The sequence below is a fragment of the Nipponia nippon genome, unplaced genomic scaffold (genome assembly GCF_047370975.1).
Source record: "Nipponia nippon isolate SJK-2023a ecotype South Korea unplaced genomic scaffold, ASM4737097v1 scaffold_9, whole genome shotgun sequence".
NCBI lineage: Eukaryota > Metazoa > Chordata > Aves > Pelecaniformes > Threskiornithidae > Nipponia > Nipponia nippon.
This window is the reverse complement of record NW_028262413.1, coordinates 10,956,645-10,972,822: the sequence shown is the minus strand read 5'-3', so window position 1 is coordinate 10,972,822 and position 16,178 is coordinate 10,956,645. Positions and strand designations below refer to the sequence as shown.

General features: G+C 43.0%; 1 protein-coding gene across 16 annotated transcripts in view; it reads left to right on the top strand.

Moving 5' to 3' along the window:
* The window catches only part of FOXP1 (forkhead box P1), a 392,835-nt gene that overhangs the window by 64,174 nt on the left and 312,483 nt on the right, over positions 1-16,178 (top strand). Inside the window, exon 1 of one of the 16 annotated variants that reach the window (XM_087743180.1) lies at positions 12,984-13,039. The exons of the other annotated variants lie outside the window; for them this stretch is intronic. The gene's annotated coding sequence lies outside the window, so the exon portion shown is untranslated. Of the gene's footprint in view, positions 1-12,983; positions 13,040-16,178 lie in introns of those variants that run through there. 16 annotated transcript variants of the gene reach the window in all.

Here is a 16,178-nt window from a genome sequence, read left to right as displayed (position 1 = left end):
CGTGCCTTGTAATTTCTTCCTGCCTCCTCCTCTGAGGTCCTCGGCTGTGCTGTGCACGAGCCATTCAATCCCTGTTTCCTGGTAGGAAACTACCTCTCTTACACTAATCCTTGTTCAATAACTCCTAATTTTTATTCTTATCCTTTTCCAATTTATGGGGCTCCTCTTGGATTAACTTTCCTATAGTACAGTTTTTCCCCTTGCATTGCTTGCTTGTTGCTTTCCCACCAGTTCTTTTTTCTTTCAAAGATACTTTTCTGGCTCCATCCCCAACTGCCTGGAAGTGATTTGTTCGGCAGCACAGTCCCCTAGTTTTCAAAGGCCACAGACTGTTTTCCCTCGTTTTCTGCCTTCCTTCCTTCTTTCTGGGAAACAGTCTGACAGATGTGGCTTCTTCACAACCATCAATTAATGTTAATCTGTGTGACTGCAACGGGCATGGGTAGCAGCAAAGATCTGTTTGAAGGTAGAATTTTGTGTGAGTGGAAATTTCTGTACATCTGGCAAGGAGAAGTTGTTGGGAGGGCACAGACAATCTGGGAGAGAGAAGTCAGCAGTTTAATTGCAATATTAAAGTTGATTTTTCCTCTCCTCCATTTTAAACGTTGCTTCATCTTGTTCTAGTGTGGGGTTTGGAGGATGTCACCAGCTGTGGTGATGAGGGCCAGCATCAGGGAGCGCGGGGGGGTCTGTCACCCACCCAGTCTGTTGCTGGCATTTTGGAGTTGCTGCCCCACGCTCAGTACCCCCTCGAGGTGTTTTCAAGGAGCTTTGGGTATCATTACCCTTTGCAATCTGGCACAGCGATGTAAAATTGTGAGGGTATGGTTGGCGGTGGGGTGGGCTCCTCGTGCCTTGCTGTGCAGCGGGGAGCTCCGGCTGGGCAGGGGGGGACCGGCAAACCTGCAGCCTCATTAACGGGGGAAGGAGGATTCACCCGTTTGTGGGAACTGGTCACACATCATGGAGTATCACGAGGTAAGCCAATTTCCTACCCCAATACCTTCCTTTTTTCCACTTCTCTCCTTCACAGTTTGAAAACCATAAATCACTTATTTGAAATGTATTTAAGGAGAAGAATATTTTCCCCTGCATTCCCACTTAATGCTTTGTAGCGAGTACAGTTGGGATCATTCATGTGCTAAAGCAAGAGAAATATTCTTCTTTGATACTGTATCTTCATTTTAGGCAGCTTCCTCTTTTACTCAGTTCTTAGATGATAATTCTGAGTCCTTAGATGCTGCTCATTCTGCCACAAAAAAATGCAAAACAGGATATTTTAATATTAATAATGAATGTTTACATAATTAGCTCAATTACTTTGTTCACTTTGACATTTTGTCATTGTGGACCTGTCTTCCTCTCTCTTTTAAAATACGTTAGTAGTGATGGGAAGCACAGGGGTGGTGCTGGGATCCTGGTCGTGCTGAGCATCTCCCTGTAAGGATGAGGGCTTCTCCCCACCTTGCAGCACCTGCCGCCTTGGGCAGACTTACCAACACGTGTCCTTGCTCTGTACTCTTAGGGACACTTATTTGAACCTCATTAAAATACAAGTCTTCAAGAAGTTTTACCCTAAAAATATGTATTTTGCATGTAAAATGAAGGACGTGCTTTTCACATGTGGCCCTTAAGATCTGTATGAGATTGGGTCATTCCCTGGTCTAGAAATTCTCCTTTGTGAATCAACACTATGTTGTAAGGGCGAGTTATTCATCTGACCTGTAATTGCTGTTGTCTGACATATTTATTTTACACATTTTGGGTGTATGTAGTTAGGAAAAATGCTGTTCTGCAAAGATGTTTTTTGGCCAAAAAGAAAAAGAGAGTGTGGAGGTTCTGGTGATATTGGAAAAAAAACTAAGAGGGTTTTGTTGCTGGTGATTTTTCTTAAAAGAAGAAGCAAGGATAACCGTGTTAAGCAGCAGGGTGCCACTGAATGATGGAGAAGCTGAAGGAATGGCTCGTTTTCCTGTTATGTCACTGCTTTGGCTTTCTCATTCTTGTTCCTCTGTTTCTTCAGAAAGGCCCTGCAGCCTGCAGATAACAGAAATTAAATTAGTATTGATATAACATTAGACACTCCTATTAATATTGACAGTCTGTCGATACTGTTGTGCTACTTTTGTAATACGGGATGTTAACGGATAATACTTTAAATAAAAACACACTAATCTTATAATCACTGAACATGTAGCGGGGTCTCGACTCGGCTCACTCCTCCTCCGAGCTCCCCCATCCTCGTGTTTCAGCCGTGCCTGCCTGCCTGCCTGCCTGCCTGCAGCTCCCCTTGAAGCCGGCGAGGGTTAGGCACGTCGCTCCCTCAGGGCTTGAGCCTGTGGACGGGGAGGTGCGGTGGGGCAGAGATGGTGGCTGTAAGTGGCAAGGCAGGAGGAGCGATGGGAATCTCCCCATGGCGGCGATGGTGGTGGGGCCGGCCCTGGAGGCAGGTGTGCCCGTTGCACTGAGCTCTGGGAAGCCCTTTGGGGCTGTGGGTGGATGCAGATCTGGCTGAGGGGTCAGCCCCAAAACGGTGGGGTTTTACTCCTGTGGTTGCTCGTGGCTTTTGGTGGGGTGCTGGCCGCCCTTCTTGCGTGTGTCCACAAAGTTTGGTGCAGGAGGCAGCGCAAGGATGACTTCAAGTTCTGATGCAAGCCAGCAAATCCCTGTAGGACCATGCTGGCTGAGCGTGCACGGGGTGAGAACACGTGAGGTCAGAGCGGTGCCCTTAATCTGTGGTGCTTGTCTCGATGCTTAGCATGTGTTAGCAGCTCCGCATTTCTTATGAACTTTTTTCCTTTTAAGTCTATCATGAAAATCACCATGTTCATCAGAGCTAAAGTTATTTGTTAAATGGTGTAAAAAATATGCATTAAACAATAATGATTACTTTGGTAAACACAGATGTCTTTGTATTATCCAGTGGGTTTTGTACGCGAATTTGTACATGTCTGTGAAACAGAACTTGCCATCTACCTTGAAAAATGGGAAACACAATACATGTTAATTGCTTCTCCCTTAGCTCCCCGCTCCACCTGCTGTGCTGCTGCAATCTGTTGATGTAGCGCTGAAATCCGCGGCGCACGAGGACGGGCTCGGCAGCGAGCAGGTTGGCACTTGCAGATGTGTGCCGGTTGTAGGAGGTAGCAGGCAACAGTCTTAACTTCTGCCTCTTTGTTTTCTAAATAGGAGGGTATTTTTAAAAGGGGAAGGGAAAAACCTTTATCTTGCTGAAAACCATCTAGTGATGATCAGTTATTCACCGCATTATTAATGCTTATTTGGACGTTGCTTGGACTGCTGGATTAAACAGCTTTCCCATTATGTATTGAATAAAATGAAATACATGTCACAACAGCAGTGCTATGATGCTGACAACCGTCCTTGGCTGTGCATCTCATTAGAAAGATACACATTTTTCTTTGTTGTGTATCTGTGAATGACAGAAGTTGACAAACATCTTTTAAGAAGTTGCTGTTCGGAGAAAGTTACATTTATGGTGCGGAAATCAAGAAGAAACTGCTTGTTATGAAAGTAAATAATTATTTCCTACACATGCATTTTACAAATGGCCCTCTTCTGCCACAGTAATTACTTTTTACTTTATTATTCTATATACGTTGAAGGAGATCCTCCTCTGGATCACTTACGCTGAGAAAGAAATCCCAAGGGGTTCAAAGTTCAGTTTGTATTGAAACTTGCACATAAAACAGGATTAAAACCCTTGTATTTCACAGTTTTAAAGACTGAATTGATTCTTCAAATGTACCACATGAACTCCCAGGGGACAGTTGAATTTTTCCATAATGTTAGTTTTTTGGGGGTGAAGAGTTATTAACTTTGACAGAGGAAAGATACTCGGGAGGAGAAGTACCAGGTAGGGCCTGGGCTTGCTGTCAGCTGAACAGCAATGCTGTACTTTAAAACACCCATTTTCCAGATGCATGATATGTTTGCATAATTTATGCCTATCAGCCTGTATTTCTGCAGGTTGCTGGTATTGGCCCGATTTAGTGCTTGCCTAACTTCAGAGCAGGAGCAATGACTCTGCTTGCAGTAGTGATGTGTGTGTGCTTAGGGATCTTTGGACCGTTATCGGGAGAACTGAGGAGCAATAAGAAGTTGAGATTATTTTTTTTTTTAAGAATACTTTTCCAAAGTTAAGAATGGTGTTCACCATCCTGGCTAAAATGGCTTCTACCTCTTCGTAATGAATCAGAAAAGAAGACATTGCATATTCAGCTACATTTGCATGACTCCCCGGATTTCACAGGCATTGTATGGGTGCCAAGTCGGTGCCGTGTTGACCCACAGAAACTTGAGAACACAGTTGAGAAACCAGTGAGAAGAGGCAAGTGTGGACTTGTGGGAGGGAGAAGAGGAGGGGAGGAAGCAGGCTGGAGTCCCCTTTTCCCATCGTCCCTCCGCCTCCGATGTTTGATGGAGCGGTGATTGCACAGCCCACTCCTGGAAACATCTGTACCTGGTGCAAGGAAACTTTGCTGTCATTGGGGCTGGGTTGGTGATGCATGGTTTAGTTTGGGTTTTTGGTTTTGTTTTTTTCCTTTTTCTCATCTAGACCCGTTCACCTTTCAGCATCCTGAAGCAGAGAACACAATCTCTGCAAGAAATCGTCATTTGGGGAGAAGTCTGTATTCAAGGAGTTCTCAGTTTACACTCACCCTTGTGTCTGAAATTGTTTTACTTCTGTTACAAGTAACACCTAAAATTGCCACTTAACCTTGCAGGCACTTTGTTAAGTCCGTATTTTTGATTGCAGCAGCTGGGGTGGAGTTTCCTTTGGGAATTCAAGGAGTAGGAAGTGTTGTTTGTAGTTTTTTGTTGGGTTTTTTGCTGACTGGTGCTAATGTGTAGGTGGGGATGTGCTGCTGTTTTTGTAATACTTTTATTGTTTATGGAATTGTTAGTTAATTGATGGTAACAATGCCTGGAGCCTGGGAGAGGTATTCTTTTATGTTTGCTCAGATCAGAACAAGTAAATAATTTTATAACTTAAAAAGAGATTCATGATTATTCTCCTTGGTTTATTTACCTTGCAGGTTTGCATCTACTATTGCCATACCTTGTTACCGAGTTTCCCCAAATTAATTTATATTATTTCTAAAAAAAACAACAGATGAGAAGAACGATTATGGTTTTTTTTTTTTAGGATTCAGTAGGGTGTAGCTGGAGCCCCCCCAGATGGACCCAGGAGCTCAGGAGCAGGTGCTGACCTGAACTTGCTCCCACCTAGTTGGTATGGACGTGGAGAGGTCTCAAGTTGACAGTGTCCCTTTTTCACTTGCAATAACTTTCATGTGAGATCTAGAAGGCAGTAGGGTATCTGATGGATGAAAATGCATCTTTGAACTCCTGTTAATTGCTTCACGGTTTACTCAGACTAAAACCCACGTGGTAACTTTGTCTTCCACATTTATCCAATGAAATAAAATTCAAACCAGCCCACAAACTAGAGAATGTTTTTTATTTGTATGTGGTGTAGTTCCATCTGGTCCACGTTAAGGACCCCAAAATATATGTGATTAGCTTTATAGTTCACTGCTAAAGGTAGCAAAGCTGGCTTTTAACATTTTTCAAATTTTCAGCTAGCATCTCAAAACATTTGTTGGCATTTCCTGACTATGATTACCAACCAAAGATTTTCCTGGTTGTCTTTTCACTTTTTAAAGTATGTTGCATGGTTTTCCTGCTTAAAATATCACTGAAGCCTTTGCTGTTCCCTTTATAACTCTTATGCAAACTATCCATCTCTGTCAAGACTGGTCAGTCTCAAATCCCAAAGCTCAGTGTTAGGAAACGTCAGATAACATATACTATTAAAGTAGTAAAATTTATGGCTATCGCTAACACTGAGCTCATGCTCAATAAAATGAAATGCTATGCATTAGAAATAATATGAAAGGAGAGTTGTGCTGCTTCACAATAATTAAGGAGAGGGTTTAATGTATTTGCCAAAAGCCAGCTTAGAAATGCCCACTGAGTGCACAAGGAAGACAACATCATCAATTTACCCCAGTTTAAATTTTGGGCATTTGCTAATTAAAGTCCTGTATTCCCACTAAATGGGTGGTTGAGACCTTGAGGAGAAAAAAAAAAAAAAAAGTCTTTTTCTACTGCATTTAGGCCAGGTTGTCTCCTCTTGCAGCCCTTTTGCAACAAATGCATGTTTGTATCTGGAGTTATTCCACACTGGAAAACACCCTGGTGCTCCCAGGGAGTTTTGGTGCAGCCTCAGCACCACCACAACCTCCCAAAAAGGTCAAGAGCCCCAAACTAACGCACTTGCAGGGTTTTTCTGCCCAAGGCTCTGTGGCTGCCCATTTCTGAAATACAATTTTAATAACAATTTTAGCAGCTGCAACTTTTTCTTTCGGTGCTTAGTTCTCCTTCGCATGCTCATTCGGCAAACCCGTGCTGTCAGCTGGCACTAAAGGCCTAGAAAACAGCCCTGTTTTCTGCAGAGAGGCAGGGTATTACCTTAATGCTCTACCTGTTTGATGCACCTTAATGCTGCTGATGGAGAGAAAACATAAGCATGAGGTGCGGACTTCACTCTCCATCCCCTTGCATTAGTAGAAAATGCTCCCAGCACATACCACACAGCATCTGTCTTCTGTAACAGCCTGGGAGGGTGTTTTCCATGTGCAGTTTTCCTGTGCATAGTAGTAATTTGGGGAATTTTTCCTAAAAGTGCAGTATTCAGACCTCGAGGAGGCTGCCTCTTAACCTCAAGTATGTCCAGAAGTGCGTAGCAAGAAGTGCCAAGGATTTTCAGGAGTTGAGCTGAAGGTGTTGTTTGAAGTTAACCATATTTTATTTTCTCAAACCCTTTCTTGGGACTTAATTTATATAGCGCTGTGATGGGCACGTATAAACATTGTGATCAGGTTACAGTATGAGTGAAAAAGGTAGACTCATTTTCTTTTTCTTTTCTCACAATAAAAATCTAAGAAATTCAGTTGCTTACCCCATAAAATGCACATTTCTGTTACGGATTAGGCTTATTTTAATGAGGCTGTTACTTATACAGTAGTACATTAGCAAAGTGTCCTTTGATTTTTATGTAGTGAATGTTTATGCATTGATTTAGAGAGGCCTGGCCGTTATTCCCCCCCAGTTCTTAAGATGGGGTATTTGGGCCAAAAAGGTGTCGACAGGAGATTGGGACATTTCTGGGTTACACACAGGTGCCTGTGAGTCGGGGAGCGGGTGCGTGCTCAGCCATGCGGGGACCCTGATTGCTGCATCTGAGCTGCTCCGCAGCAGCAAGGTGGGGGCTGTCCCCAAGCCGCTGGGTGCAGGAGGCGAATCCTGCACAGACCCAGGGTGTAAAGAGGTTTGATAAGTTGCTGGCACCCTTTTATTGCACCTTTTCTGGAGGAGAGCGGGCGGCAGCAGTGAAGCGAAGCAGAAAGCCCGGCGGCAGGATGAAGACATCCTCTGTCCATCTCTGCCTGTGAAGCTGAACTGAAGCCTTCCTGTGCTGCTTAAAATTGTAATTTTGGATAAAAGGCTGTGTAATAACTTGAGAAATATGTGAGAAGATCTCGTGTTAATACTGTATAAACCTTCTTTAACTTCAGGAAGCTTAAAATCAAATTTGGCAGAGCTTACAAGGGCAGTGAACGTGGAGCCACTTGGCTCCAGTAACTGAGAGAATCAGCTGACAAACCTGCAGCATTTTGACTTTTTTTACAACAGTATCTGAATTCTTGAGAGTATTTACTTCCTTGTGAAAGTGTGTAAAAATATGTATTTGACTTTACCTATTTGTTAAAAATTTCAGTCTCATGTTCTGTGCCAAGATTTTTCCCATCTCTGTGGGAAAACCGAATGAGGAGAGTATTACACTGCAATTTAGGTTCTCTGGGTTTCAGGTTTTTAAAAAAAAGAGGTAATAAGGTAGGTTAATTGTGGAACTAGGAGGCTCCACTGACTCATCTTCTGAATAAAGAAATTCAGATGTGTTGTGACCTCAAGAAAGTGAATTTTTAGAGCAGTTGAAGTTAGAAATCTGGGATAAATTCGGATATTTGAAAGTCATGGTAACAACCGTTTGTAAGAGTGTATCATGCTCTATAGTAACATTGCATAAGGGCACAGGATGAAGCATCTGATTTTTTTAAATTTTTTTTCCCCTCTTGGCATTCTGTTTGTGACAATTACATGACTCTCTATTAACTGTGTGTGGAAGAAAGCAGTGTTATGAAATGAGGAGAGATTTCCTTCATCTGTTACTCTGTAGGTAATTTTTGTGCTTTTTCCAGTATTTAAGTACCTCTTAACTGCTTGCTGTCCATCTGTATACCATTCATAGTACTGTAAACTAGTATATGTAGCATGACCTTGTAACTTGCTTTGTTTGTGCATCTGCCAGTACAATATGTTGTCTTTCCTTAAAATGCAAATATGCCTCACGCAGTACAGAGCTCCTTAGTCAATAAATAAATGGAGGTAAAAAACTGTACCTAATACCCATTTAATTTAAATTCATTTTATAAACATAAAGACGCCTTTTAAGAGAAGCTTTAATTCAGACTAGCACCTTGATTTGTGGTTGCCATGGAGAATCAAATCTGTCATTTGACAAGAAAAGTCACCCATTTATGACAGCACTTTATCTTGTCTCTCCAGGGGAAGAAAATGTCAAAAGTGAGAGCAGAAAAAAATAAAGCCTTGAAACACCAGAATTTCTTGATTTCATTTTTATTATTCAGCTATCATATCCTTTCTGATAATAGCAAGTTGGTGAAAATAAATAATGTTCCTACAGTAAAATCAAATATTTCCTATTGGAATGGACAGGGCTCTTTGTGATTGTCAGTGCTGTGAAGTCTGGCAAGAAATAGTGTTATTAGATAAACCCACAGTGCCCAAATCCCATTTTCTTTTCATTACAGTGTCAAAATAATTATACCTGTGTAATTTGGGTAAGAAATTGTAGAATAAGTAAAATGGTCCATTGGAAGAGACTGCTTTAAGCTTGTGTTCATTATAGGGTGGGGTTTTTACATGCTGAAGAAAAAAAATTTGTATAATTTCATTTGAATAAAATGTCTGGTTACTCTTTCATGTTCTCTGCAACCAGATGAAATGGCAAGTGCTGTGTTCTGTTGGGGTTTTTACATCCATGCATCTTGTACAAAAGAGAGTTAAAAGAGGCAGGAGTTTAACACTTCTTGATTCTCAGGTGAAAATCTCTGAAGAGTTTCAAAGCCGTTAGATAAAATTGATTATTATCTGAAATTTTTTTTGAAGTGTTTTTGTTTGGTAGGATTAAGAAATGGTAAGAATGGGGTGTTTTCAGGAATATAATTAGCTATCGCAAGTGTTTACGCATGTACATTTAATCCATATAGACACTAAGTTGCCCCCAGGGGAGAAACACTTACTGTAGCATTGCATTACTTTTTACATAAATCTAAAAAGTGCCGTTGAAATAACGAGACTAAAATAATCCACTCCGCGCCTCTTTCTTGAGACGGCGTTTGTGCCTTTCACAGTATTGCAGGGTTTGATGTGGTTCAGGAGTAATCTCGTATCAATGAGATAGCATTATAATAGAAAGTCCTTTAGTGGTTTAGTGTAAATATTGGGCTGCTAGGGGAGCTGCTTGCTGGAGCGGTTGTGCCTGCAAGAGATTACAAAAAGGGAGAGAAAGGAAAGGGTCGGAGGCTCTTTTTTTTTTCCTTGAAATTGGCTGGCGGTGCCAGATCCATAGCCAAAGCTAGTTGGGATCTGCTGTGAGAAAACAGGCAGCACAATAGTTCGCTATTCCTGCCTTCATGCAGAGTCTGAAGCCAAATCCTGCTCTTAAATACTTGCGTGTAACTCTGCTTGCCTTCACCAGGCACTTAGAATGCCTGTCCAGTAGAAGTAAGTGATGTGTTGTGTCCTGGGGTTCTTTAAAAATGTGTGTGTTGCAAATGTCACCTTAGTGGGGAAATAGTTGCAATTTGGATTTTTTTTTTTTTTAATTTTGTTTTTTAACATGTAGTAACATCATGTCATAGGATGGGTGTTAGCGTGGACTACCAGAATGTGATAACGTAGGGGTTTTTTTGTGAGACCATCTGGAATAAAAGAGGGTAAATTAAAGATGCTCTCTGGGGTTATGGAATCTTAAAGATATTAAAGGGTTTGATTTCCATAATGTCTGCCTCTCCTTTTGCCCAACTGTTGATATAATCTGCTTTAAAATCGATTTGCTGTCATCATGTAATCAAAGCCTTAATTGCATCATCATTGACTTCAGCATTTTTTGCTGATAGATATGTGCGACTGATGGTGAAAATGTTGTGAAAAAAGAAACAAGTGTTTGAAATAATTTCGCTGGATGTGCTCTCTCTTGCATATGGACAACAATTTTCACAAGTACCTAAGTAATCCGTGAGTCTCTGAATTTTAGTGAGATGTGAAAATGTTTTCCTCTGTTCACAACCTTGAGGCTCGATACCACAAACTGTTTAACTTTGCTGAAGACTATTCAAAGGAGTAATAAAAGATTGGTATTTAGCATGGCCTTGTCAAAACTGTCTTTTACAGTATTTAGTCCACTTCAAATTGTAACTTTCTACAAGTTGTTCTTAAAAAAATGATTAAAAAAAAAGGGATGGTAAGGGGGGTAAAGCTGCTTGTTCGCTGCGAGATTGTTCCCCGAAGCACTGAATTATCTCCCATAAGCTCTGTGTGAGGGGAGACCGAATAGACTTTAATTATTTTTAAAAAACAAAAAATTGTGAGTAACTTGTCTCTCTAGTTTCCGACGGATGCAGTCTGAAATGGCTGATACCCTGTCCTGAAAATCACAGATGGAAACTTCATCTCAGCACAGTGCTACGGCAATAATGAAATGAAAGTAGCAGAGTCTCATTTACATTTCAGAAATAGTTCTCTGTAGTTTCCTGTTCAATCTACCAGATTTTCTTGTGTACCTGATGTTGGTTGTTACCCACATTTAAAAGGCAGCGCTTTAGGTTTGACCCTTGGAGAACTGCGAGTATGTAGGTGATGCTCTTCCGTTACCAAGGGATGCTGTTTGCTGCAGCAAGTCCCGGTACAGCAATAACTGGAGCAGCAGCGACTGTTTGATGCTGTTTCGACAAAGGTTAACTCCTTCTTCTTGGCTTTCGCAGTTCTCTTTAGTCAGAGCAACTGCAACGCAAGCTTTTCTCAATTGATTTTTTGCTGGTTTATTTAAATTGCATTTTTTTTTTTAATAACCCGTTTCAGAAACGTACTCGACTCTGAAAATCTGTGATATAAAATGGCAACACTCGCGCGTTGTTTCTGTAAGGGGGAAGTCAAAGTGAACGCGTACTTTGTAAAAGTGAATCACATGCTTTGTAATAGAGAATATATACCAGGCGCTAATAAGACTGTGTATTGACTGTAAATGCCTTTTACGGGAGTCTTTGAAAGAGAAGAAGGTGCAAATTACTGGGGAGGATGGAGAATGCCGTAGATCAGGGTAAAAATGTGATGCTTGGCAGTTTCTGTGTATTAGTGCAGCCCCTTCCCCAGCACAATAAAAACCATGTAAGTATTTAGCAGAACTGAGATATGCCACTTCTTTTGAATGGCACCTGTGACTTTCTGTAAAATTTAGAGGGCCAGAAATTAAGCTGCTGGGCGTTTGGTGGATCTTCTGAGAGCACCCATTGATCTCACCAAGTCTCTGAGGCTGCCCGAGCAAACTCAAATGGGCACAAAATGGACAGGAATGACAGCACAGCTCATCGCCGTATAAAGAATTCTTCTTTTTTAACGTATGGATGCATATGTATGCACGTATGTATTTTTAACAGAGCTGAAGTGTCTCCATGCAGGCGGTGTGCAGGAGTTGTCACTAGTGAGGGGAAGCCAGGGCAGCCGTATGGGCACTCTGCCCGGCGCAGAGGGTCCTGCCGAGGTGCACAGTGCCTGAGCATCCTCCTTGTGTGGTGCCAGGTTGGGTACCGGGGACCTTGGTGGCACCCTGTATGAGCCCCCATAGCGTAAAGGGGAAAGCCTTGCTGCTGGAAAGATTTCTGGCGGACACTGGGATTTTTGCAATGGTGATGGTGATTCCACTGGTTGGCCACCTTAGCAGCAGGTACCCCAAGGAACAGTGGGAGCTTCTGGATTCTCACTGAGCCACACATTGCTTTGGAGTCACTGGAGTCCTCAAGGCACTTTGAGTTGTTTGAGGGCACTAGAGTACTCCTTGTGGTCTCGTCATGAGAGAACCTCAGACTTACGGCTGTTGGAGTGATCCTCTCTTCAGAATTTGGGTTTATGTCTCCACCCTGCCTTGCCATCAGCAGCCCCCAGTGCCACCCAGCAGCGCAGTGCAGCGGCTGGTTATGCTGTTAGTTCTTGAGGTGTGTGTCTCTTGTTGGCCAAAGCTGCGTCATGTTGCCTCCTTACTGCACTCTCTGGTTTTAGTTGCTTCTTGCTGTTGTTTCATTTCTCACTTCTTAAAGATAGAACAAAAAATTCTCAAGAAATGACATATATTAAAAACAGCTGTATGTGAAAACAACCTTTAAGATGGTGTAATGTGGCACATGAGATTTAGGAAATGATAGAGTTAAGGTGGCATAGGCCACCTTAACCAAGCCGTATGTGTTGTGAAACTCTCTTGACATGATCATGTAGTTTTGGGGTTGTTTTTTTTTTGTTTTATTTTTTTCTTCCGAAGGAGCCTTGTTTGGGCTTTGGCACATCATCCAAACCCAAGTGCTCCAAAGTTGCCATGTGGTTCCCTGTTCCTCATTTCTGCGTGCCCACCAAGAGACACCTGGGACCAGTTTTGCAGAAGTGATCTTGGATTTGCAACCACAGCTGAGGCCAGTTGGGGCTGGCCATAGCACATGGGGTTGTTAGTATCCATAAAGACCATGACTCATGGTGGGCTCAGATTGGTGCCTCAAGTTATTGGGTAACTCAAAGCAGCAGCTATCAATAGCCTCCCCTTCATCTCAGTTTCTCACCAGTGAGATGGTTGTGATACCATCAAACTTCTCTGCAAGTGGAGGTGAGGAGACTTTCATTAACGTCACAAACCCTGATACTGCAATGAGGGAACTGGGGACATGGTCAGGAGGAGCTTGGTAGTTCTGTATTCAGCTCTGGGTTTAGGTAGTATGTGCTAAATAAGTAGCGCCTGCTACTGGGGGTACAGATTTTATAAGGGTAAAAGGAAGTGTTTAATAACTGCACATTAGATGGGAGTCCCGTGGAAAAAATATGATTGTGTAAGTGAAGATTTGATTGTAATACTGATTCCAAAGGTGTAAATCAAGATTGCATGTTGATGTTGCCAACTTTGTTGCCTAGTTTTTGCAACCTTAACGTTATTTTAATATAGCTTTGGATGCAGTTCTATAAAGGATGTACAGCAATATGTTAACATGCTGTGCCATCCTACATTTAGGGCTTGTAATAAGTCTTTTTTTTTTGTATTGTCTTTGCCAAAAAATAGTGACTTTTGAGCACTGATGTACATGTTCCTATTGCTGCATTTTTATTTGATTCCGAGTCTGTATGCCCTGTTTTACCACAAGATCTCAAGGCTGTTATTCTGTTCCCTTTGTATCTGGGAGAAGCAGTCAGGGTAGTCCATGTGCTTCACAGAGATCCCTGCTCAGGGCAGGATACCTGGTAGTGGTGGTGGGAAGGGCTGGAGGCAGAAGAGCAAGCACACAAGAGGTTATAACTACTGAAGTCAGACTCCTGCAGCTAAAGTAGCTAAAATATAAATATTTGCTGGGGGTGGGGGAAGACATACCAGGATTAGATATTTTTGCCTAGATGTTATAGGTCTGTTTTTTGAGGAGAAGCCTTGTGAAGCTTTATTTTTTTTATTATCTAAGGGAAACAGCAATTCTCATGCTATGTGAAAAGTTTCTGATGATAGGGATTTTTCAGTAATTGGAATGATTACATGCATGGAATAGATTTTTTTTTTTTTTTCTGTTGTCGTTTCTCCCATTGATGGGCATAGCTACACTAGTCTCATCCAAACCGTAATGCAGATGGAAAGAAGTGTAGAATTCATTTCTCCTATTTCGATGTCCAAACATACTGGTTCAAGTGGACCCACAGATGACAAAATTGATCATATTAGCAGTTTGTGTGCCTGGCTTTCAGGATGAAGGGAGATTGGTGTTCTTATTACTGACATTCTTGCTGGCGCTCTGCACATCTTGGGACAACGCATTTCAACTCCCTCCGCCTAAATTTCACCATATATAAAATTAGATAACCTTTACTGACTTTACAGGTTTCGCAACTATTATGTATGCATTCAGGTGTTCCCGGAGTACCAGCACATGGCCCTGCTTTCCTCCTTCCCCCTTCTTCCAGCTCTGCCAGCTGGATGTGAGCTGTTTCTGAGCACTGGGCAATCCTGATCTCAGGTTTCTTAATTAATTAATTAGTGGTCCCGATTGAACAAGTAGGAGCCCTCACTGTCAGTGTCTGGGGAGGTGTTTTCAAGGGTGGTTCAGGGGGATGTTTGCTTCCGTAGAAGCTCGCTGACCCCCTCGGATGCGGCAGTGTTTCCCAAGGCAGTACCTGGCGTTTCCCTCGCACCCCGGGATGTGCCCGCTCAGGGCTGCCTGCGCTTCTGCTCTCACAGCCTCAGGGCCTCCTCTGGGTTTCTTATGCCTCTCTCCATGTGAGGCTGAATTTAATTATCGGGGATAAGGTCCTCCAGAGCAGACCTTTAAAAGTCCTATATGAAGATGCTGCTCTTAAGTAATTCAATATTTCAACTGCTCTGTGCTGGATTGATTGATTGATTAATGGAGGAGTTCATTTAATTAATCTAGGTCTTCACTAAGTCACATGTGTTACAGTAAATACTGCGATGGTGGTGATAAAGGGGGCGGTTAGGAGCCGCGGCTCCTCGCTTGCCTCTCTCATCCCTTTGGCTTTGCAGTGACAACACGGGTGCAAAGTCGCCATGAATGACTGGGTGCATGTTGCTGCGCCGGTGCTCGGGCTAGACGAGTCTCGTTAGTTTGCTATCTATAGGCTGCTAAATGTATTTTGGATGGCAGGCAGACGTGATGCTTTGTCACTTCCTACAAGTGTGCATGTGGAGCGAGACGGTTTTTCCCCCCCTAGCCCCAGCACACGCCCAAGTGGTTTGCCTCAGATTTCGGATTCTATAATGTTGATATGTCATTGCATATTGACAGGGACAATATCTGCTCTTTCTGAGCGGGGTCCCTCTGCCAAGTGCCTGCTTATGTTTTGTTTGCACTTTGCTGGCCAAGTTTGGCCCTTGAGGGGACCCAGGGACCTCCCTGTCCTGGGGGCCAGTGGACATGTGCATGTGTGTGCTCTGTGGTACATGAGCAACCCTGTGTACATGCAGTGCCCCTGGGACCTGAGATACTGGCTACAGAATACCCCAAAACTGCAGGTTTCAGTCCAAAGCCTGGTGTCTTGGCCACAGAAGAGCTGGCGTGGAGCTGTGAAGCTTGGTCTGCAGGCTGATGGAGGTTTCATTGCTCCTCACCTGCCTTCCCTAGCCAAAACCCTCACTTGTTCTCCTTGGTATCCTTAACAGATGGAGGTTGTGTTTTCCTCTGAGGGTTTTCCATGTCGTCTTTGAGTACGTAAGGCATTTGGGGGCAAGGCTGTTGCGGGGAGCTGTGTGGGAACTCCTCCGGGGCTTTGCTGCTCCCATAACCCAGTCCTCCTGTCATGGAGAAATGTTAGTGTTGTGCAGAAAGATGCCTTCAGGGAATTCAGATGGGAAGGGGTGACTGAAATGGCTGTGATCCTGGCACCCTAAGATTTGCTACAAATGTTCCCAATTCTGTCATTGTACCACCAGTACCTAAACAAGTAGACATAAGAGACATGAGACCAGGGCTGGCTGGCCCACCACAAACCCTTGGCAGGGATGGGAATTCGTAGCTGTATCCCAGTGCCTCTGTACTGGAGAAGTGACAGTTGGTGACTCCAGCATTGGTCACTGCTGTCACATTTCCACATTTCCCTGTCTAGGCTTTGTACGAGTAGATGTAGAAATAGATTAATAGACACGTGTATGATGCACACACAATAATCCACGCTACTTTTGAATGGAGGCTATTAAAAACCCAGATGCTGGACAGCCTCACAACTGGGTTTGCTCCTGCATAACCATTGTGTGGGCA